Here is a 25,869-nt window from a genome sequence, read left to right on the forward strand (position 1 = left end):
AAAAAGTATAAATATAAAAAAATATATTTTTTTTTAAATTTTGAACAGTTTTTTCCAATATTGTACAGCCAAAAAATCCCCCCCCAAAAAAAAAAATCCTGCTCATTGACTCATTCACTTTCTCCCATTGAGAAGGAAGCAGCAATTACTTTTACGACCAATCATTATACTTTCACTGGAGCCGCGAGTTTCTAACTCTAATCGGCTGCGCGGTATGCGATGATAAAAGCCCGCGGTTACTATATTTAAGAATTCCAACGAAAACGCGTGGAACGGAAGTTTAAGTAAACTGCACAGACTCGCGGCACAATGAGTCGTAAATCGTGCGCATTCATCACAATTGTTTTAAATGGTCGCGCGGCTGCGCGGTTTTGATCCCTCGATCGAGATTTATCGCCGCTCGTCATCCCGGAAACACGCGGTCAATATTGACGCAAATTATCGCGGAGGAGGGGATTACGTTATGTAATCAGCGATGTTACCGCAATTATGACAGTCCGCCGACGCAGGAATGAGAAACGGCGTGCGATGTGGCCGAAAAAATATGCGCATCATCGCGCGCACTTTGCGCGCTTCGCTCTCCCTGACCTCGACGAGCTGATAATTCCTTTGGATAAAAAAAAAAAAGATATAATAGCTGAACTGATAAAAATGTGCAGATGATTCCCTGGTATGTGAAAAGAGATACTATATTTTTATCGATACTTCTCTTGCTTTTATCGTTACGTTATAATCGTAATAATTTCTGATATTACAGTAACAGTATCTTTAATAAATCTTTTCATATATGTATACACAATCATCACGGTTAAATATATTTTTCTCAATGCTTATTTCTAATATTTTTTTATATTCAATGTAAAAATGTAAAAAATTTTTTAATTGAAAAAATTTCTAATAGAAAATTTCTAATAAAAAAAAAACGGATGAAAAACATGTTTTTTTTTTCTTTGAAAAAGTACAAATTTTATTTTCTTTTCATTATTCTTTAAATATAATATTATTTTTCTTTATATTTTTTTCTGTTAATGTAATAAAAAAAAAACTTTAAAAATTTCTTCTAAATTAATGTTATATTCTTAATTAATTAAAAAAAAAAAAATTTACCTAATTGAAAATAGTAATTACATAATTATATAATTGGAATGCGAGCTATTAAAGATAATGATTAAATCAGATCTAAAAAGTTAAAAATAATGAAATATCAATTTGCAGTAATCAAAATATAAAGATAATAAATATCTAAAAAAAAAAAAGAAAAGTGGCTTATTTTTTTAATAAAAAAAATTTTCGTTTTTATGAAAAAAACACATTTCTTTTATTTACATTTTTAATTGAAGAAAATTCAATACCACCAACGACTTTAAAATATGCTCCATGAAAAACAGGTCTCATACGCCCGATCGATCGGAGATAATTCAGTTAGAGAGGCCATCGATTTTGCCGATCGTATCTGGTCTTCTCTCACAACTAACTGGTTTAGATGATGAATTGACCCGATTGTTAACCCCTTAGTCTTGCTCACCAGAAGCTCGGTTCTTTTGTTGTAATTCGGGCAATGGCTTTTGATCCACTGCGAAAGTTTAGGTCGATTTGCGCTTCGAAGAAGAGCAAATTGAGAGAGTGGTCCATATTAATCATACCAGTACGGTCGTTGCTTCGAAATATTAAAACGATTTGTCATCAGCAAGATCAATCTAATTGCGGTTACCAGCTGCTTGATTAAATCGCGCTTTCAGATTTGTGAAAAATTTAAACTGCTTTCTGCAAATATTCCATTTGATTTATACAGAGTTAGATCAACAAACTTCAAGTGGTTGTCAAAGACACCAAAACAAGCTAATATTATTGATTTATTGCTTAGTGTGGATTTATTGTTAAAATTGGCTAATTTTAGTGTCCTTTATAACTACCTGAAATTTGTCTAATTCTGGAACACCCTGTATTACCTGCGAGAGACTCGGAGTTTGAGAACTCCCAAACAGTGGAAGGATTATATGAGAAAAGTTTCTCCGATTGCGGGGGAACGAACGGGAATTGCGGTTCCCAGACCGATTTTAGGATGCCCTTTGATAAGAGTCTCTCTGATGAGACGTCGCTTGATCGCTCTTTCTCGACACGATTTATGCCAAAGCTCAAGCCAAGGTCGCGGAAAAGTTTTAATCTCCTTCACCGAGTGACGGTAGCCTTCTCGTTTCGTGGCTCCTTTGCTTTGCGAGAAAATCCTCTTTCTCTAACTTTGTTCAAATCAAAGTACACCCTTACACAGGAATACTTAACTCACAATTCAAAAATGTTACTTACATTAAAAATATTTAATGATAGAAAATAAATGAAACTAATTAATTTTCTGTAAGTAATAAATAATAAATAATAATTAATAATTGATTTAATCTGCGCTAATAGTCAATTAATATAAAATTGAAAAAAAGCTCAATTTCTCGTTTCAGTTGTCAAATAGATCATTCTCTCATAAGTCTACATAAAATTTTCTCAACTGACACTGCGTTTTTAATTTTAATAATCTTCGGTCATTCAAAATTCACTTTTAATTTGGTTATCAGGTCTCAAGATATTTTGACAGAGAGAGAGAGAGAGAGAAGCTCGAGGGCTGCTACTTGAAAATCGCTGATCCCACGTGGAATGGAAACGAGGTACTCGCTGAGTTTTTCGGTTCCGCCGTGCGATCACGTGAGGATACGAGCCGGGCCGTTGAAGCCCGTCGTGCGGGTTGTGAAACAGTGTCAGTGACCGACAGCCTAAGGCCACCAGACCGCCTTGCACAGAGAACATCGTCTCAAAATGATTTAAGTATCGTTCACACCGAAAAAAAACGTGGCGACGTTTATGTCCCGCTCGACGCGATCATCATCGTCCATCGGTGCTTAAACTCGAGGACAGCGCACGTCACTGAGAAAAAGGCCGAGGTACCACGGCGTCTGAAATTCGATTTGCTTTCACTCGGCGTGGTCTTATCGATTCATCCCGTGTCGTTCCCCGCGCGATATATCGATTGCACAAATACAGGTATTTTGTATATCCTATGCCTTTTCGTGGACGGAATATTTTAGTACTCTTTTTTTTTTTTTTTTAAGCAGAAAAAAATAGTCCTGTGCTGTGCATATAATTTTCTTCCTCACATGAAATGCTTGAAAATAAATAACGAAGAGGGACATGTTTATTTTTGTTTGAGTGTACAATCATTGCACAAATCATTAAGCTAACTACTTCGCAAAAGAGATAAGTTGCTACGCAATAAAATAATAACGAGACATATGTATCGCGGAAATATTTTCTTTTTGCTTGGATTGAGCAATTTGTCCTTGATGATTATATCCTGAAGTAAATTCTCTTCTTCAACTATCATCGCAATGCAACGACACGAACAATTCGCGAATTACAGATTCGAGGATATGCTAATAGCAAGGAGATGCTACAACAAAGAGATGAGATAAAAGGAGAGAAGAAAAAATGCATTCAGCCGGGGTCAAGGCTTGTACTTGATTTAAGGATTTTTTTGACTACACAATAGTAGCAGAGAACTGTCAAAATTAAAAAAAAATATTTGTATTGTTTGAAAAATCAAATAAAATTATAAAAGAATTATAAAAAGATTATAAAAAGAATTAAAATATTAGAGAACTGTCAAAAAAAAAATATTTGTATTGTTTGAAAAATCAAATAAAGTTATAAAAGAATTATGAAAATATTATAAAAAGAATTCAAATACTTAGAACAAAACAACATGATTTTTAACGTCTTCGTAAAAGAAAATAGTAATTAATATTTTTTCTAATTTATGACAAAAATTTTTAATCGTGAATATTTCCTGAAATCAACTGCAAAAAAACAAAAAAAAAACGAATAATTTATAAAAAGAAAGAGAGCGAAAGAAAGATAATATTTTTCTACAATTTTTAATAAATAATTTTTAAATGAGTAAGTGGATTTAAATCAAATTTTATACAAATATTAAAATTTTATATTAAAATATTTATTAAAATTTAATATTAAAATATTTATATTAAAATTTTTATATTAAAATATTTACATTAAAATTTTCTTAATATATATGAAAACTTTAATTTTGTTTGCAATGTGTTTTCCTTGTCAAATTTGTCAATAAGTGTTTTTAAACACATAATTTTCCATAAAAATCAATATTAATTTTAAACTTAAATAAATTCCAAAGCGTTAGGAGAATTTTGCACAGATACTCAGAAGAAATAGTAGAACAGCCTAGGAAATTTTCATGCTTTTGTCAATGTTATGACGCATACATTCTTAAATTAATCAATGCGATTATAGATGGAATGATGCCACTTCGCGCCGTACCCAGAACAATCAATCACGATCGATCGACACGGATAGGAACCGAATCGAAAGCTTCATCCTCTTTCATCCGCGCTAAAGTCCGGCATTAGAATTGACCCCGATGTTGCGGTCATCGCGACCGCGATTGAGATAATCCGTTACAACTCGCCCATGTCTCGCGATCGATAACACGTCGATCTCGGAACGGAAAGATTCATGCGCCAGCGGCGATCGCTGGCCCTGAGAAAACCCCATCTCCCTCGACGACGATCGCCTTTAATATGGGTTTGGCACTGACGCACACGCACGTACGCACATACACTCACACCGTCTGGCCCACTTACGCGCCAGTGACAGCGTTACGTAGCATTGCCAATTTTCCACAGTCTCGGGATAAATCGAATGACACTTATAATCTTTATTTTATTTTTAAAATAAAGAAAGAAATCCAGCCTTTTCATTATTGGTTTAGTTGTAACTGATTGAGATTTTTCAAGAAATCTTGCTAAAACATGACACCAAAATTGATATAATTTTATTTTAAATAATTATATTTTATCAATTAAGTGTCACTTTATTAGAATTGATTTATTAAACTTGGTCTCGCTCGTTTCTAAGATTATTTATTCAAAAATTTCAAACAAAGTAATTAAATCTGTAATATATAATTTGATATAGAGTAAATATCGGTGAACATAAATATCCATTTTAAACTTACTTAATTAAGAGCTAGTATCCAAAAACAAGATGACATTTCAATTTTAATATTTTATACTTAATTCCTTTAAGTGGTTGTGAAATCTGAATAGACGCATTCTTCATTTCTGTATCACAGTGTGTATAAGTCCACTGCGAGGAAGTTATCTCGGCTGTTTCCTTGTGAGTCGAACGCGAAGACAAAAGGAAGACAAGCCGCTCTAGCGAGTGAATAAACGACAACGTCATCCGTTTCGCGAGAATTCTCCCCGGTATGTCCGTGGGAACCGTTACACGCGGGAAAATCGCGGTACAAATGCGACAGAAAATAATTTTCTCCTTAATCACCGCGTCGAAATGGTGCGCGCGCGCGCACGCTCGTCCGTCCGTCCCCATAATTAAGCCACGTCTAATTGATTTCTCTCGCGTCAAATATGAAATGAAAGTGTATGACGGGTGACTCGGCTTGAGCGACGATCAAGTCGTCCGTGTAAAACGCGCTGGCGAATTACGTCGGGGCGTTTGATCGACCATAAACTTTGTTTACGGACCCTCTGGCCTTCGAGAAGGGCTCCAAGTCCTTCTGCACTTCGCTGTCAATTTCATCGTTATATTTGCATCCCGCGAAAAATCTCGACGTCGTATGGTGTAATAAAATTCCGAAAAAAGTGTAAATAGAAACAATAACGATATAAGTTTTTTTTTTTTTCATTAAAACAATTTTTTATGAAAAAAGACGAGCCACAATTTTTTTCAAAATTTTCTTTGTTTTTAGATTTTTATTTTTATATTTTCATTACTGCAAATTGATTTTTCATTATTTTTATTTTTTTTTAATTTGAATTAATCATTATTATTTTAATTGTAGCTCGCATTCCAATTAGCTATAATTATGTAGCTATTATATTATTTTTAATTAGATAAAAAGATTTCAAAAAAAAAGAAAAATAAATTAAGAATATAAGAATTTTAGTTTTTTTATTATGTTAAAAAATATATATAAATATTACAATAAAAAAAATAAAAAAAAATTTGTTTTTTTTCAACAAAAAAAATCTTTGTTTTATTAAAAAAAAAAACTCTTTTCTTTTACATTTAACTTTAATTCTAATATAGTACGTTTTGCAACGACAAGTGAGGTAACAAGACGAGTACAAAACGTAATGCGTTCATAATCATTACAAAGTAGATTAAAGAAATAATTTCGATATATATATATAAAAAAAAGTAATAGTTTTGTTTCAAAAAAATTATATAAAATATTCGAGCATCTCCCATGACAATGGCGAGTCCGTGTCGGAGGCACGCCCGAGAGGATCCCTTACAGCTAATTCCGAGAATCCCGCGATCCCGCGGACATATCCGTTCGAAAAGAAGGTCCGACCGGCACTATCTCCGGGCTAAGTCATATTTCAGCGCTCACGACAGGTACTCGCCGTTTAAGTACCTGGTCGCGTAATTGGCCGCGTCAAGTCTTATGATTACTTTAATAGCGAATCTCCTGCGACTGCTGGTTGGTCGATGAAAAGAAAGATCCTTTCCTGCAACTTGCTGTCAACTTGCCTTTAATTGATTATTTCCTCCAAAAAAGGATGCGCATTAAAAAACAGCTTTGCGTGTGGGATCAATATTATTTGCAATTATATTCAAATGATTTATTGCACCTGTGATATCGATCTGTAGATTGAATCTTTAGATTAAACTTCGCAGATTTAATTTATGAAAATAAGACGTCGAACTTCACGTATATATGGTGGAACAGTAATAACTGTTCTTACGTTTGCATTTGCATATTTTTTACATAATTATTATCATTATTGATACTTAATCATCGCTGATTATTATCGCTTCTCGTTTTTAATAAAAATCATAAACGATAAGATTTTGAAGACAGATCTGGTTTTTTAAATTTTTGTTTTTTTTTTTTTGTATTTCGATCTGTTCTCAAAAAAACATATTTATGAAAATTCTGACATGTAAGAAATCTCGATTTTTTTTATAATATGTAATTAATAAATATTTATATATATATATATATATATATATATATATATATATATATATATATAATATATTTTAATATATATATATATATATATATATATATATATATATATAATATATTTTAATATTTTAATTTAAAAGTAATATTTTAAAAGCTCTTAAAAACGCTGATATGTATTCAAGAAGAAAAAAAATTTTTGTTACAGTTCTACAAAAATTATATGACAATTTCTTTTAGGTTTTTATGAAAAATTTTGTATGGAAAAAAATGTAGATTTTATATATGAAATTTTTTTATTCAATTTCAAGAATAATATTTTTGCATAAAAAATGATAACATATATTATTTCAACATTATAAATAAAATATCCAAATTTGGTTTCATCCGTCCAAAGCTTTCTTCACGTAATGAGAAAAGAATACAATTTATTATCATGAATATTAAGCAAATTTATTTTGAAATATTTGTTTTATAATAATTTTCATTCATAAATATACATAAAAAAAAACGTAAAGATTAAAGCATCTCTATTTCAGTTTGTATGAAAGATTAAAATTTAAAAATACTAACAATTAGTTTAAGAGTTATTACTTTGGCGTGCGGAGATGCCTTTGAATGACTTAAACATTGCACGCAATCAGCTCTTTCTCGCGGCATAGCCTCGTGCTGACTCGAAACTGTTCCAAGGTGGAAGCAGTCGGTGCACGGACGTTGAATGCCTTATGAAGTACGGACGAACGGACGTCCTGGCGTTACGTAACGCCGTCTCTCCTCCCCTGCGCCCGTAATTAAGTACCGTCTGCTGTCAACCTCCGCGTCAACTCTGCGCCACTCCTTTCTCCCACCGTACGTATATATTCGCTAGCGAATTACGGTCTCTCCGAACGGGGTCAGCCATGAGCCAAATTTACCGGCAAAAATCGAGACACTACCCACGCGTTAACAGGATACTGCAAAACGGTAGTGCGGTGAGAGAGCCTTGAACCTGAAACCGTTCGCAAACGCGGAACAAGACACGAGATACTTTTTTGCCGCTTGTGTTCAAAACGATCGCTGATTCTCACGGTGACAAAAATTATAATTCATGTCTTCAAGTAATATATCTTACGTGTATTATTATAAAAGATTACGTTATATATTTATAGAAAATCCAGATTCATTGCTCGCGCGTGTGTGTGTGTGTGTGTGTGTGTTGGTCTTTGTGTATAATTTATCCTTTATACACATTAACGGAAATTGAAATTGCAATACCAAGGAGTTTTGCTAGCAAATGAAAATTACACACAATGTTTGTTTACATAAGTATTTATTTTTTTATATTTTTTTATTATATGTATTATTTATTTATTTATACATATATATATATATATATATATATATATATGATAAAATAAATAAATAAATAATGTATATAATAAAAATTAAAAATTTAATAAAAATAAATAAATACTTATGTAAATAAACATTTCTAAATTAGATTCGTTAAATATAAGAGCACTAATTTAATTATTTATTTACTTTAATTATTTAAATATATATTAAATGTACTTATATACATATACATGTGGAGTACTTGTTGCGTAAAAGTTTTCGAAAATCTGGAATCTTTTAAATAATCATGAGTTTTTTTTTCTAAACTGTGAAAACAGAATGGTTTTTCCCATTTCACAATATTGGCATTTATTTTCAGCTACCAAAAAGCCAACGCGCCGTGTAAGGACTCGCAGAAATTGACGGAGGTGCTATAATTGCGCTCATAAAGTGGTTGGGGAGGGGACTCCTCTCCGGGAGCACAAAACAAATTCTCGTTAGATTGTTTCTTCAAATTGCCCGACGGTAACGGTATGAATTCGTTGCGTAAACCACGTGCAAATGTTATGCACTGTGAGCCAATATTTTGGTTTTTTTTTTTATCAAAACTTTTTAGTTTTGTTTTCATTCATAATAATAAGACAATAAATAATTATTTTCGTACACTTATATTAAAATATCTTAATTTCCAGAGTTAAATAAAGGTATTAACATTTTTTTAGTCGAGCTATATAAATAAATACCAGCTATATAAATTCTATATAAATTCTATATAAATTCTATATAAATATTATAGAGATATTAATATTAATATTAATATTATAAATTATATATTCTATAATTATTATATTACATTATTATATATAATATGATATAATATAATATATTAATAATATATTATATTATATTTATTATTAATATTTAATTATATTAATATATTAATATTAATTATATTAATTATAATATTAATAATATAATTAATATAATTAATTATATTAATTATATTAATATTTAATTATATTAATATATTAATATTAATTATATTAATTATAATATTAATAATATAATTAATATATTAATTATATTATTATAATATTAATAATATAATTAATATATTAATTATATTAATTATATATTATATTAATATTAATATAATAAATTAATATTAATATAAATTAATTATTAATATAAATAATATAATTCTAAATATTCTATGTAAATTCAAGTACTTCCTTCCTCTTATGAATATAGTATTTAAAAATAACGCGTGTAATATATAATATATACATGTGCATGTAATAGACATATTTAAAGTAAATATCAAATATTTACATTTGCAAAATTGAAAAATTTCAAATTGCTATTGAAATTGAAATTATGCGCTATGTTGTACGCGAGAAAATTGCAAAATTTACACAACGTTGCAAGTACGAAGAATTCCAATTTTTTGAAAAATCATCGAACGAATGAGATTGAGTCGCGATTGAGCGTTTAAATCGGCGTCGCCGCGTGTTAACGTCGTCCTCGTCGTGTCCAATGCAACATCACGATGTTACGTGCGACAATGTACCGCAACATCGTACCACTCTTCGCCACTTCCTGGCTCGCCTCGTTGCTTTGGAAGACATTTCTTTCCGCGCGGGAAAACATCACGAACGCGCGTGTCATCGTCTCCCGCGTTTCGCTCCCAGAGCGTGAACATTCTCGCGTCGAAACGCGAGGAAGTGCATCGGTTGACGCGCGCGACGAAACCGCGTCTCGGGTGCATCTCGCCGCAAAATTGCAACGCTTCTCGCATTTAGATATGTCCGTGGGTACTTTAAATGTGGGAAGCCTCCAGCGCGTGACAAAAGCACCGACGCGTTTAGCTTATTATTTAACCGCAAGTTTAATTTTGCTCACGAATATTTGCATCTTTTTCTGTGTACACGTGTCATTTTATATTTTTTTTAATATAATATTATTTAATATAATATTATATTATATTATATAATTATATAATTACATATACAATATATAATTTAATATATCGCTGTTGTGTTAATTAAAGTGTTAAATAATTAAAACAATTAATTATAATTAAAATAATTACATAATTATATAATATAATTATATTATAATATTATATTATATTATATTATATTATATTATATATAATATAATATAATATTATATATAATTATATAATATATCATATAATATTATATTATTATATAATATAATATAATAGTATAATATAATATAATATAATATAATATTATATTATATAATATAATATAATATAATATAATATATATATTATATTATATAATATAATATTATATTATATAATATAATATTATATATTATATATAATTATATAATATAATATTATATTATATAATATAATATTATATATTATATATAATTATATAATATAATATTATGTAATATTATATATAATTATATAATTATATAATTATATAATTATATAATATATAAATTGTGTTAAATATTTAACACAAAAATTTTGACCGGCATGTTCTCCAAGAAGAAAAACACAAATTTTCTAAAAAAAATATCAGCAATTCCTAAATTTCATGAAAATCGGGCTTGCTTCGATTTTGCCGATAAAATTGATCCACCATATTCTTTCGAAATTTTCTCCATGAGATTCTATAACGTGTCATCGACCCCGGCTATCCATGATTTAATAATTTAATTTATTTTTAATCCATTTCACCAATCGTCGAGCGTGCCGTTGTCGCGCTTCGCCGGACGTTAGCGAACGGTTTACATAGCCGGTCATTTTGGAGCCATCGTATACGGCCCAGCGTAGTAGTTAATACCTATTTTCGTTTGGCCCGTTCCGCGGAATTTTATTTGGCGGCAGCGAAGCGCAGCAAAATCCCTCGGCGCTGCGCGCCGAGCTAAAATCCCGTTCCGGAAGCCGCGATTGGCGGGCGCTTGATTGAATTGGCGGTCAGTGGCGGGCATTAGGTCCAGCTTGCAAAGGATTGAATTTCTGTCACAATTATCGATCCCCTCTCCCTCTTATCCCGCGCGCGCCTACGAACGCGGGACTAGATTCCATGGCGATCGTCTAAACGCAGCTGCTGTTGCTGCCCTTAATGGCAACGGCAACGAAGAAGGGCAAGTCCGAATCCAAACGACGTGCATTTCTGCGTACAATTGCTTTAAAAGCTCTTTCCAATCGGATATTTTCCCCTTGGGACATAAGATTATAAGCTAAATATGACACTGTATATTTCTTTTAGGAAATATTAAAGTAGTGACTCAGTTATGACATAATATCTAGGATAAAGTGGAGATAAAATGCCATATAGACATGCAAATTTTTAATTACATAATTATATTGATAATTGAATGGAAATTATACGCGTTCAAAGAATCAAAGATTCGCTATGGAATTTGTGATGGAATTTTTTCATCTATATATTATTTAAGTACAGCTCATCAAGTACAATAGGAGCTATAGCTTTATTTTAAGATTTTCATGTTTCTGGAAATGTTCAGCAAATTAATTTTCTCAACTATAATTTATTCATTAAAACGCATTGGAAAGCTCCGAACAGAAGAGTGTCACGGCCGACCCAAATTGGCGGCACGTATACTTTCGTCGTTAAGCCTGAAAACGTGAGATGAATCTGCGGGTTGCCGATAGTCGGGATCGATGTTAGAGGTCCGATATTCCGATCACAAGTCTCATTAGAAAGTGTGTCCATAAAATGCACTATTACACAAACAGATCTGCTATACGAATAATTCTGCACTAAATATTTTGGCAAGAATGAAAAATATTATAATAACTGTTATTTATTAAATTCGCAAATAATAAATAAGATCACTTTTCATTTTTGTGATTTTAAGAGAAAATGCGAGAAATTAATATGGACTTGTATTAAGAATGTATGTGTCATACGTCAAAACAAAATTGATAAAAACAAAAAAATTTCGTACATTGTTCTACTATTTCTTCTGAGTATCTCTGCAAAACCTGAGCATAATTCCCTTAATAAAATTGATTTGAAAATTATTTGAGTTTAAAGATAGTATTGATTCTTATGGAAAATCACGTATTGAAAAGCACTTATTGACAAGGAAAAAACATTGCCAATGAAATAAAAATTTTCACATATATTAAAAAAATTCTATTAAATATTTGTGATGAAAAGTTTTTATCCTAAATTAGGCAAAATATAAATTATTACAATTAATTAAATATAAATTATTACAATTAAATTAATACAATTATTTTCTTTTACGAAGACGTTAAAATAATAATTTTAACGTCTTCGTTAAGATAATTCTTTTTATAATTCGAATTTATTTATTCGATTTTTCAAACAATACAAATGTAAAAAATATTCTTTTTAATTTTGTCAGTCTTTTCTTTCTATTCTATCCAAAACATCCTTAAAAAAACGATCATGTCAAAAGTCTTCTTTTCTTTTAATTATCTCACTATTTTTTTTTCCCCATAATTGCCAGTTGCATTATGACAACTTAAAACTCGCTTCCTTAACCCTGTCAAAGATAATATAATCGCGCAACGATATCGCGCGTGCCTGATAATGCAAGATTTTCATTAGAAAGATGTGTTTGCGCGATAGACGAGAGAATTACTTGCAAACGTACATTTATGACATGTTGTATGATAATTAGCGATCATATGACAGAGCACTTAAACGCGCACGTCGACTAGCGCGCCGTTAATCGCACTCATATTTTCCATGTCCGCACAATCGATAGGCAAAATAAATACTGTAACGGACATTCGTTCTCGCGAGATTATAAAACAGAATCAATGAGTGGTGCTCATAATATTGTCGCAAGGCGTGCACGTGTAGCATGAGCATAGCCGCTGCTCTTTAATCCCTCCAGCAGTGCCGAAGAAATCAATGAAAATTATAACGGTATTTACATATGTGGAACATGCGAAAACAAAAAAACAGATTCTATCATGACGTAAAATTTAAGTATTTTGATTCGTAAAATAGAAGGTGAGTCACGACACCATTGAGTTTCATAAAATAGTAATAATTTTTTTTTTACGATGCATTAATTTATTATGTATCTCTGCTGTTCATTATTTAATCCTATTTATTATTAAAAGAATATTATATTATAATATATTTTTATATAATATATTTTAATATTTTAATATTTTTATTTATACATAAATTTCTTTTAAATAAAGATATATATTGAAGCAATTAAATAATAATGATTTACATTATTTTTAAATAATAATTTTTGATAGCAGTAAAAATAAAAATTTCTTTTGTTAGTTTGCTTAAAATAAAAATTCTTAATTATTTAAAAATATATATATTGAGATATTATTTCATATGTGTATAATTTATAATTATTATCAATTACGAAAAAGTAATTATATTATGGTATGTAAAGTATATGTTACTTCAAAGAATTAATCTTGTTGAGAAGTTCATATCAAATAGTACTTTGATCTAGATTGGCTTCTTTATGGTACGATCTAAACGCGGATCCTGACCTCCGATAACCGGGTACCGGTGACCTGATCAACCGAACAGGATTAGATGATCATACACTAATACAAGAACACAAGCTACTCATATTTTGCTTCGATAGAATAATATATATTATATTTTTATTATTTATTATATATTATATATTATATTTATTTTATATTATATATCATATTTTTATATATTATATATATTTATATATTTATTTTTATATATTTTATATATTTAAATATTATATAAATTTTTTCAGCTCATTTTAATTAATTAAATTAACAATACCTATTATTAATTTATTAATTTAATTAATTTAATTAATAAATTAATAATAGGTTTTTAAGGAATCGTCTCAGTAATAATTAATAAAAGTAATAAGTAATAATAAAAAAATAAAAAATTTATTTGTGAGAAAAATGTTTTATTAATCGATACTATCTGATGGTAATAAGTGATTATTAAATATTTTTATGTGGACAGAGAGATAAAACCGTTACAATTTGAGGAATGTAAAGTGGAGAATAACACAAAATTGAACTGAATAAGTTAATTACTTAGTAGTGCGTCTGATAAATGATCGCGTTATTGAAGAAATTACAAGTTACTTAGCGATTTATATGCTATGTACTTTAAATAATTTTCATTCTCTTAGAAATATATGTAATAAAAATTTTTATAAGAATAATTTCAGAAAATTTTTTTATAAAAATAATTTTATAAAAATAATATTATTACATTTTTTATGTGTGATTACCGTTATTTTAAAAAATAAAGCAGATATTCGGCGTCAAAAATTTTGACGTGTCAATTTCTTATTTTCTTTTAAAGAGATAATTTTAATGCATTTTGTGTTTGAGAGATATGACAACTTTATAATTTTAATAATCGAAAATCGAATACGTTTTTGTTATTTACTTACTATCAATAACAATTTTTTTATTATTGAAATCTTTGTCTATTAATTTAATCAACTAAATAATTAAATAAAATAACTTGAAAAGGAATTAGAAACACTTTGAAATAAAAATAAAAAACATTTCGACGTGAATTAAACATTAATTAGTAACTGTATTTGATCGTTTTCCTTCTAATGGCCAAAGACATTAAAAATTCCTCACATTTTTGTAAAATTATCTAGCTGGTGATATGAATGCAGTATCTCTTTGTAGTTTATCATCGTTTCTGCATGCATTATCTTTTAGGTAGACTCATCCCTAAAATATACAAAACGATAGAAAGCGGCGAAACAATGATTCAAGGATCTAGTGAAAATGTTACTTCCATTTGTACAAATTATTTACGGATGGGAAAACTAAATAAAGGTTTACTGAACGTGCTTCTAATAATGCGTGGGTTACCTGGAAAAACAAGAAAATCTAAACACAAAGAAATATCTGTAAGTATGTTTGTATTTTTACCAGTATATATGTCAAATGTACTGAGAATTTATTGCCTTAAGAAAATTCATAAAAGAGACTTTCACGCGTCAAAAAAAAAAATAAAATAAATAAACTTATCTGCCATAAAAAAGATAAGAAAATAACTATATTGCTGTTAACTGTTCATTGAATCACTAGGTCTTTCTCCTTAAGCAGTTACTAATTATACAGAATAGCAACGGCATTACCTATTATTCCTCGAGGCCATAAAGAAAACTGACCTACCCGTAAGAAAGAGGCTAAAAAACGACCATTGTTATTGTCTATCGCACTAAAAGTTTGTGCATCTCTTGTTTTCTCACAATGCAAATGTTACAAGTTTTATAACCGTTATATATTTATTTTTATTTTTCTTGAACAAAAAGAACTTTCAAATCTTTCTGACAAGAATTCAATTTTCAACAATGTAGTTTTTACAATATATTTTCTAACATTAAATATTTCTCTGCCTATCATTAGTTTGACATTTGCATTTATTTCTCATTTGTATCAATTTATAGAAAAAGAAAACATCCACATAATAATTCAAAAGTAATATATTTTACAAGTTTCTTAAAAATTATTTATTAAATAATGCTTACTAAAATTTTCGTTAAAAAATCATTAGCTATAAGAGATTTTTTTGTTAAAAGTATATTTATTGATATTTTGTATATGTATTTTAAATTACATTTTAAAAGCACTGGATTTGTTTTACTCAACGAGAATAAAAATATAAAAATTAATGAATCGAGCGTTCTTACGTTCAATAGCAAGTAATCATTATGCTAAACAGAATAATTTCCGTTAATAATATATGTACACATTAATATATGTGCATTAGTTATTAAATAGAATAATATGTATATTGCTCTTTGGCAAATGGCTGGGAATATTAATTTGGATAATTATATCGTATTTTACGATAAAAAGAAAAATGTGAATTGTATTATAATAATTTGCAAGATAGAGAATTGCAATTTGTTAAATGTGTTCCGCAAGTTTCATTGACATTACATAATTCTTAAATACGACCTACATTAAGAAACTTGCGCTCGATATATTATATGATATTCTTTTCCAGTATTTTTCATTTGCTTTTTAGACGACCAAAAAAAAATATAGTTATTTAACATAATTTCTAACATTAAATATTTTTCTCCCTATCATTAGTTTTACCTTTCCAATTATTTCTTATTTATATCAATTTATAGAAAAAGAAAATATCCGCATAATAATTCAAAAGTAATATATTTTACAAGTTTTCTAGAAATTTGAATTATTTATTAAACAATGCTTAATAAAATTTTTGTTAAAGTATTATCAATTAAAAAAGAGATTTTCTTGTTAAAAGTATTCTTATTGACATTTTGTATTTATTTAAAATTACAATTTAAAAGCACTGGATTTTTTTACTCGACGAGAATAAAAATATAAAAATTAATAAATCGTACTTATGTTCAATAGCAAGTAATGATTATGCTAAACAAAATAATTTCCGTTAATAACATATGTACACAATAATATATGTGCATTAGTTATTAAATGGAATTATGGGTATATTGCTCTTTGGCAAATAGTCGGGAATATTAACCATAATATAGATAATTATATCATATTTTATGATAAAAATAAAAATGTAAATTGTATTATAATAATTCGGAAAATAGAAAATTGCAATTTGTTAAATGTGTTTAGCAAGTTTCATTGACATTACATCATTAAATATGACCTACATTAAAAAACTCGCCCTCGATATATTATAAGATATTCTTTTCCCAAATATTTTTCATTTGCTTTCTACACGACCGAGAAGAATAAATAAAGTTATTTTCGCCAGGGGTTAAATCTGCGTTTCATGTCGGAATCGTATACTCGAGAAACTATATAATATATAACTGAGAATCGCGAAGCGCACTCTCCGTTAACGAGCGTAATTGTTCTTGGATACAAGGGGATTTAATTACACGGCACCTTCCTCCGCGCGCCGAGCGCAGCGTATCTCATATTAATGAGCGACGATCGCGAAGGTGAGTAATTACGCAAAGAGCGGTCGGTGTATATCAACAATCGCACATTTAGCCTGATTCCACATCGTTTATTTACAAGCAAACGAACGGCGGGAACCCACAACACTCTCTGGGTTAATTAATCGATCATACACGTTTATTTCATGTAACGTTGCTGAACGATTAATATTAATTTATTACTCACGTTTCGAAGAACGGCGAGAATTCGCATTTAAAAATATAATCATATGATACTTATTGAAATAAGATTTTGTATAATAATGTAATAAAAAATTTAAATGCGCCCGCGTAAAATGTAATAAATTCATAGAATTAATTATAAACTTTAAAATATGACGAAATAAAGTTATAAATTGCAGAATTATTTTTTAAAAATATGACATTAATTTAAGATTAACATATATTGCTAAGTAATAAATGGAATATATATTTTTCAAAATTTAAGCTTTCCAAAAATTTCTAAAAAATACTGTTTTAACATATAAATTATAAAATTTTGTATAAAATAAATTTATTGGAAATATTCTAATTAAGAATGTTATCAATATATATAATATATTATACAATAATATATAATTTATAATATATAATATATTTTATAATATGTATTACATAATATATATACATATATTATGTAATACATATTATAAAGTACATAACATATAATATGCATAATATAATATAATATATAATATATTTATATATAATATAAATTTTTTTTCGCAATATTTTTCCCTGACGTTTCTGTGCGTACATAAATCGTTGACTGCGTCAATTTTCAATTTTACGTAAGATACATGACAGTCGGGATATTCGCGGGATCCAATCGAGAATGACAGATTTCAACTGACAATGAGCGTTGTCGGCGCATGTTTACATCCGCAAAGCGTATCCGCACATAAACAAAACTTCAACTTACCACGTTTTGTATTCGTCCGGGAAGTGCGGATCCGTTGTCTCTCTCTCTCTCTCGCGTTCTCGTTGTGTGATATCCGATAAAACAATATCAATTTATCGCGTACACGTGTCCGCGCGATCCTTTCCCTTCCCCTCCTTCCTCCTCTTCTCACACACGTCACGTTCTCGCGAAATTTCTCTTCTCTCTGTGCCTCGAGTAATCCGCGTGCTCCTCTTTCCGCGACCAACGTCGGGCACTTTCTCACGGAATAACCGAGGGGGAAAAAAAAGAGGAAACGAAGAGAAGCGAACCCGAAATGTGTCACACTCGCGCACGCCCTTCCTTTCCCGATCGCGCCGATCTTTTCCCGTAGCCGGTCAATTTTTGTCCGCGTCACGTGTCGCGGAGACCTGTTTCGGTCCCACTCGTCGTCTGCTTTCTCCCTTCCTCTTCGTCTCTCCCAAAACGATCGGATAAATGTCACTTTCTCTCCGTCGCACGTTAAACGTAACACTACTTTATGTATTCGCCCGTTATATCTCTTTTTCGGCAATTAATTATTTCGTCCGTTCGTTCTTCTCAATTTTTTTTTATTTGTCTTTCAATATTTATTTAAATATTTACTACGTAAATCTCGTGGGTTTTTTTTTTCCCCCTTTACCACTTGGATCCCATCAACATCCTCGATCGATCTTTTAGAAACAATAAAATCGCTCTCTCTCTCTTCTTTCTTTCTTCTCACTGTCTTTACGTCTCCTCTGTCCGACTATCCTCGCACTTGTCCGACGCCGCCGTCCTCGCACACTTTCACGAATCGCGCCGTTTTCGATCGCGCGTGCAATTTTACACCATGACGGCAATCCAACAAATATTACCCGAATGCCTCCCTTTTGATCTTCCTGTCACGAGAGCGATATCCGGCGCGATTGCTCCGCCGAAATTCGCGCCGACCGGAACAGGCACTTCCGCTCGGCCCGGCTTTTGCGCCGATCCGATCGATCGATCTCCCGATCGATATCGGCTATTATGCACCCTTCCTTGGACGCTTACACCGGATCCAGGACGATCCCGCGACGTTTCATCGTCCTCGATTTTTGCGAAGAGAGGAGAGATCGTTAAAAAACTAGACGCAGTAGATTCGCGATCACCGAGAGTTATCTTTGAAATTCGTCCTCGAAAGCCTTCTTGGCGGGTGGATGAAATTTGGAAAGAAAAAATCCGTGCGATGGAAGAGCTACCTCCCGTTCGTTGCTGGCGTCGAGTGGCGACTGCCGTTTCTTCCAGCGCTCAGCTTGCCTCTGGCCTGTCCCTTCCCCCTCCCCGCGCCCGCCGATAGGGAACCGACCACGCACAGTTCACGGATTTGTGCTATTACGCTTTTCCACCCTCCGATGGCCGTTGCCCGCAGCCACCCGTTGGTCTCTTCGTTTCTTTTTTAAATTCCGTGCTTTTTCGAAGCCCGTAGGAGGTTCGATGGAACCGTCCAACTAATGCGGCGAAGCAGCATTTTTTCACGTACGAATTTCTTTTTTCATGCATTATTGAAAAAGAATGGAATAAATCTGCTCAGGGAAAGAATGCAGCGTTAATATTAAAAAAAAAAAAAATGCGCGATTTAAATTTAAATTTGTTTATGCAAAAGGAACCTTTCTGTAAAATACTGTTAATTAATTATCTGCGATGTTTATCAACGTGAGATTCGTTGTCTGAAAATATCAGTTACTTATTATGTTTATAATATCCTTTTGTCATGTTTCTATGAATCTTAGCTCTATATACTTTTTGAAATATAGGTTTTGTGCCAGTGTGCTTTTTCCCAGGCTCCCCCGCATTAATGTCACTTACGGATATACAATTCGTTTAAGCCCTCTCCCTCGAAGGGTCGACCCTCCGCATCCCTATAAACACGAATATCCATGCAAAAAGGGATCACGACGATCATGACGTATGCAGGGCGCATCGCCGGCTCGTGCATGCGCGCGTGTGCAGCGGCAAGTAAAGAAAACTCTGACACGTGAGTACGCGAGGATGTGGCAATGCTGGCTTCCTCTCGGAACCGGAAATCCATAAATGAATCTTAATATAAAAATAATATTTTTTTTTTATTTTTTGAGACCTGGATGTAGGGCACGCGTTTCCATCCTCGAATTGCACGCGCGTTTACGTGTATTTATTTTTTTGAGGGCTGCGTAAACTCTCGTCACAATTGTACAATTATTGGCGCCCGAATGCTGTACAGGGTGTCCCAGAATTAAACCGACAAACTTCAGGTGGTTGTAAAGGACACCAAAACAAGTCAGTCTTGCCAATAAACCCGCAAATGAGCCAGGAAGATTAATAAGGGAACCCCGCAAGCCCAAAAATTCTGATTTTGATGAAACTTTACACACGTGTAGGGAAGGGGAGAGGGGGGGGGGAGGTAGAATAGATGAATTTAGAAATTTTCAGTTGCCGCCCAAAAACGACATATCTTGAATATTATTTGAAATATCAAAAAATATTTTGTACAAAAGTATCATGGTAAAAACACTTTTCTATTCGACCACATTAATAAAGTTTTGAAAAGATAATTTTTTTTTTTTGTAAAGATTTTTGTTCTCGTTAGCCTTTGATTCTGGGACACCCTGTATAAAATGTGTAACTTATACTCTTTAACAAACCTATGTGTCTTTTTATATATTTGGATATTTATAAGAAATGTGAAAAATTCTATCAAACGAGGTACACAAGAACCGTAGTCTTCATAGTTGCTTTATTTGGGGCACGTGCCTCCCTCCGAAATCCGCTTACACACACAAACATATATATATATATATATATATATATATATATATATATATATATATAAGTATACGCGGCGTGCGCGACTCCGAGCCCTTCTCCGGAATAAATCAACGGAGAAAAACCTGCCGGAAGGTATTAACGTTGCGTCCTGTCGCGTCGCGGGGAAAGGGAGCGAGGGAGAGGGGCCTCTCGCATCCAGGAAAGGGTTAAGCCGGCGCCCTTATCGCGTGGAGTCCCGGGAGGGATCTTCTCGTTCTCTGCCTGATCCTGCCTGACGCGAACGATTCACCCGAATCGCTTCAACCCTGCCGGTCGCATGTGGGACGGCGAAGAAGGAGGATGGGGGGACGACCGGTGTGCGGGAAAGAGAACGGGTGGGGATGGTGGAGAGGAGGGGGAGGGGAGGGGAGGGAGAGAAGGAGGCAGAGGAATGGGGCGCAGTGCACAGTTGGCCCTTATCGGAGGTCGCGCATGACAAGACAAGCTAATTGTGTTATCAGTGTGCAACGGATGCTGCCGCATCTCCTCTCCCTCTCCCCCCTCCCCCTCTACCCTCCTCGCCGCTCACCACCCCTTCCCCTCCTCCATCGCTAAGCTGTCGGCCTTTACACGGCACGCGTGTTTGTTTCCCGAACCGCGCATCTGCTACAGCCGCCGACGACAGTTGCAAACGGGCGCGTGATTTCACGCACTTGTGCGAATCTCTCGGATAGCATTCACTAGGCTCGTTAAGAGCGAAGCTTAAGATATCTGCCGAAAGCTCGATTACTTATCTGTTACCCTGTATTGCGTCGACGCAATCGCGCGCGTAATTAAATTTTATATTTTATATTTTTAATAAATTTTATATTTTATATAAATTTTATACTTTTTCCAATATTCGTGCAGGTGTCTGGAGAATGTTTAAAAAAAAAGGAATGTTTAAAATTGAGATTTACGCGTGAGTTAATGTGTGACAGATAGTTCTCTTCTTCTAGGGCTTCTCCGCCGTAAAGTAGGTGAGACAGTTTCAGGCTTCACCTTTAATAAAGTTTCAATTTTCACTAATCCATATTTTTTCGGATTTATTAATAAAATTATTGATGCATTGCAAGTAAAATCAAAATTAAAAAAAAAAATATTACAATCCATTTCTTCTAACAAGATGTTGCTTTTTAATCGTCTTTAGCAAAGGAGCGTTTCAACTCTTCCGACGAGGAGTGTGCAAAGTCGAGCGGCCTGTTACTCCGTGTCTGGCGCCGTTACTTATCTCGCTCTAAATAATGCACCTTACCTATTTGTTACACATTCATTCAGTCAATGCAATCGAGTTTAATCGGCGCGTGTGGCGCCGATTAATTACGGGTAATGCACGTTGTCGTCGTTTGAACGATTAAAATAATTACGGGTACGCAGCGATAAGAACGATCGGATATTATCATAGCAACTTTACTGCAATTATTTGTCGCGATAGATAAAAGAACTTTCCCGCTTTTCTCCCCGGGAATAAGGAAAAGCGCGCGCGCGCGGCAGAATTCCACGCGCGGTGTCCGACTTAATTACGATCGGCCCCTAGCCAGGGTCCATTCGCTCGCCTCGATATGAATATCGCATTAAGTCGTGAGTTAGAGATAGCTCTAGGCGGAGGGGTGCACCCCCTACGGGAAACTACGAATTTAATAGAATAATAAATGGGGCTGCGTGCGCGCGGGAGAGGCAGAGTGGTATACGCCTGAGGCATAAATCGATTCGCCAATCGTGATTACATATCTATACAGAGTGGTCCACATGCAAAGTGTTTTAAAAAGTCGAAAAACTCGAAATTATTTGTGTTGATGATAGAAGAGAAGAGGGAGAGAGAGAGAGAGATAAATAGAGGAAAAAAGTAGAAAAAAGTAAAGAAAGAGAGAGAGAGAATTCCAGTTGTTATTTAAAAATTTTCCATCAATATAAGCATCAATTAATTATTATATATTAATAATTATTCAACGATATCAAAGAAAAAAAAGTAAACTAAAAGGCGAAAAACTCGAAATTATTTGTGTTGATGATAGAAGAGAAGAGGGAGAGAGAGAGAGAGATAAATAGAGGAAAAAAGTAGAAAAAAGTAAAGAAAGAGAGAGAGAGAGAGAAAGAATTCCAGTTGTTACTTAAAAATTTTCCATCAATATAAGCATCAATTAATTATTAATTATTATATATTAATAATTATTCAACGATATCAAAGAAAAAAAATTTAATATTTCTTACTCTCAAGAAAATTGATATATAAATTTTAATAACAAACCAAATAACAAGTATTTATAAGTACTTATAAATATTTGTTACAATATTGGAGCAATTATGAGAACAAAGAAATTCTAATATTTACAGGATGATATTTGATGATAAGTTTTAGGAGTTATTTTTTATGAATAGAAGAATGAAAAAAAATTATATATTTTTCACATTCTATTTTAATAGTTATTATAATGTAAGTGCTAATTCATTATAACTTAATAATTAATTACTATAACATTATTGATATTATTCATATAACTGTGAGATTAATTTCTTTAAATATTGTTTTATATATATTCAAAAATTGAACTTATCTAATTTGCATCAATAATGTCAAATATTCCAATATACTTTGTGCGAGAAATCAATTTGCAAGTATCGATTTCATACATAAAAATGTCAATAATATTCTGATCTCGATCTTGTCAGTATTTCATGTAATTAATTGTATATCATTTTATATAATGTTAAGTTTAAAATTGATATTAATAAAAAAACTTTGTTTTTAGAACAGACACATTGCTTTCATAATTCAAATTTTAAAAATATTTTCCTTAATTAATGGAAATTTGTTTTTTTTTTTTTTAATTTAGTTCTTCGTTAAAATCTTATCAATTTTATTATATGTATGTATATCAAATATTATACAATTCAATAAGAATTAATATCTGATTCTGAAAAAAAGATATAGAGAAAATTACAATATGTAAACATATCGATAAGCAATTTGCTCTTTCAGGAATTTTAACTACAAATTGAATGTTATTAAATCAATTTTTTCTACCATATTTTTCCTTCCCAAAATCAACAAAGAAAGATGAAACTTAAGGAAATCTCTATTACGGCGCGAAATGTCCCGCGAAAAAATGCATATCTCGACATAATAAGGGGATTTGTGGAATAACGCTTAAATTATTAATCATGCTTTTCTGGTGGTAATTATGTATACATTCTTACCCGAATAAATAGAGAGGTGTGCGGAAGAAAGATGAAGTGAGAGAGAGAGAGGCTCGTAGGTAATTGCATGCGCGCATTCTCGCGTATCAGTATGCAAGCGTGCATAAGTGCGCTCGCACATACGGGGTCGAATTCTCGGTACATTTGCCATAATGAATCCCGTCGGCACACGCGCACGTTTCCGTCTGCTTGGATATAATCGTGGCGGGAGAACGTGCAGAGAAACATTAAGGGAAAATATAATAATATAAATAAGAGATACGCACACCACGCGCAAATTCTACACTTGAGTTAAGGGCGGACATATAAATGTAACATAAATATATATAGCGCTGGAAATTTACAAGTTGTATACTAGAGGGGCCTATAAGATTGTATCTTTAGTAAATATTTTGGTAATTGAAATTTAAAATAAAAGTTTCTGTTTGTTCGATTTCTTTTTTTTTTTAAATTATGTTAAAAGTAAGTTTCTTTTTCCTTTTTATTGATTTACTACCATAAATCTTTATCGATTTTTGAAATGTTTCATATTCTTTTATAACCGAACTTTTTATCAAAGTTTATCTCGAGAAAATTGCCTCTGAGTAATTTCAATAATTTATGACGAAGAGGAATTTATGACAGAATAAGAGATAAGGAGAGAAAATGTATATGCACACACAAGTTTTAAGTATAAAGATATATATATTTACAGTTGTAACATTTTATAGTGAGATTTAATAGACAAAAGAAAAATTTTTTACAAATACAATAAAAGATGAATAAAAAAAAGAAGTACGTAAAATTGTAAAAAGAAGATAATAATATTATTAATATTTTTTTACATATGTACAAAAAAATGAGACGAATTAATTGGTATAAAATAAAAATAAATAATTATTATAAAAAAACATTGTAAATAATTACATACTTTTAAAAAAAAAAAAGAATTATTTTCTTTATACTAATTGATTCATCTCATTATTCTGTACATAAAAGTGTTACAGTAAGATTATCGAAAACTAAATATTTTATGATATATTTTATATCAAAATATGTCAGACTAAGATATAAAATAACTCGAAAAATACTTAATAAAAAAATACTTTATTATAGTGTTTTGAAAAGGTCTTGAGAAGGACTATAAAAATAAGTAAAGAAAAATATAGATTTCCATTTGAAAAAATTAAGTTAACCTTCATCTGTCCTTAAATAGACATTTCAAGGTCAAAGCGAGGTCACCATTGTACGACCCCCTCTAGACTAAACAACTTTTATTTGAAAAGTTTTTTCGTAAAAACAAATTTTTCATATTTCTGTAATATTCGCCTCGTTAAGATTAAAAAGGCTCACCCTGTATAACGTCATAATTTTTATTAATATTTTTTACTAATTTTATAATTCTTTGAATCTTCTTTTAAATATAAGAAAATTGACAAATTCTCGTTAATTAATCCAAAAATCATCATAAACTCGTAAGACTCGAGAAGCTCTTTCTCCAAAATAAAAAAGAAAAAAAAAAGTATGCAATACATATATTGTTGATTATCATTGAGTACACTCATCCCCGGACATTCGTGTACACAGCGGCTCGTGCGACTCGATACATTTCCCATAATGAACCCGCTGGCACGTACACGCGTGTATACGAACATCGTCGGGGCGTGAGGGGTGCGGGACGAAACAGATCGAGCTATTGGAGTAGCCTCTGTGA

The 25,869-nt window shown here is 31.6% G+C and overlaps 1 protein-coding gene across 1 annotated transcript in view; it reads right to left on the reverse strand.

Annotated features, from left to right (window-relative positions):
• Nucleotides 1-19,424, reverse strand: part of LOC126857727 (uncharacterized) — a 60,196-nt gene extending 40,772 nt beyond the window's left edge. Inside the window, exon 1 of the mRNA XM_050607437.1 lies at nt 18,198-19,424. The gene's annotated coding sequence lies outside the window, so the exon portion shown is untranslated. The remainder of the gene's footprint in view (nt 1-18,197) is intronic.
• Between the last annotated feature and the right edge of the window lie 6,445 nt (nt 19,425-25,869).

Source organism: Cataglyphis hispanica, chromosome 22 (assembly GCF_021464435.1).
Source record: "Cataglyphis hispanica isolate Lineage 1 chromosome 22, ULB_Chis1_1.0, whole genome shotgun sequence".
Taxonomy (NCBI): Eukaryota; Metazoa; Arthropoda; class Insecta; order Hymenoptera; family Formicidae; genus Cataglyphis; species Cataglyphis hispanica.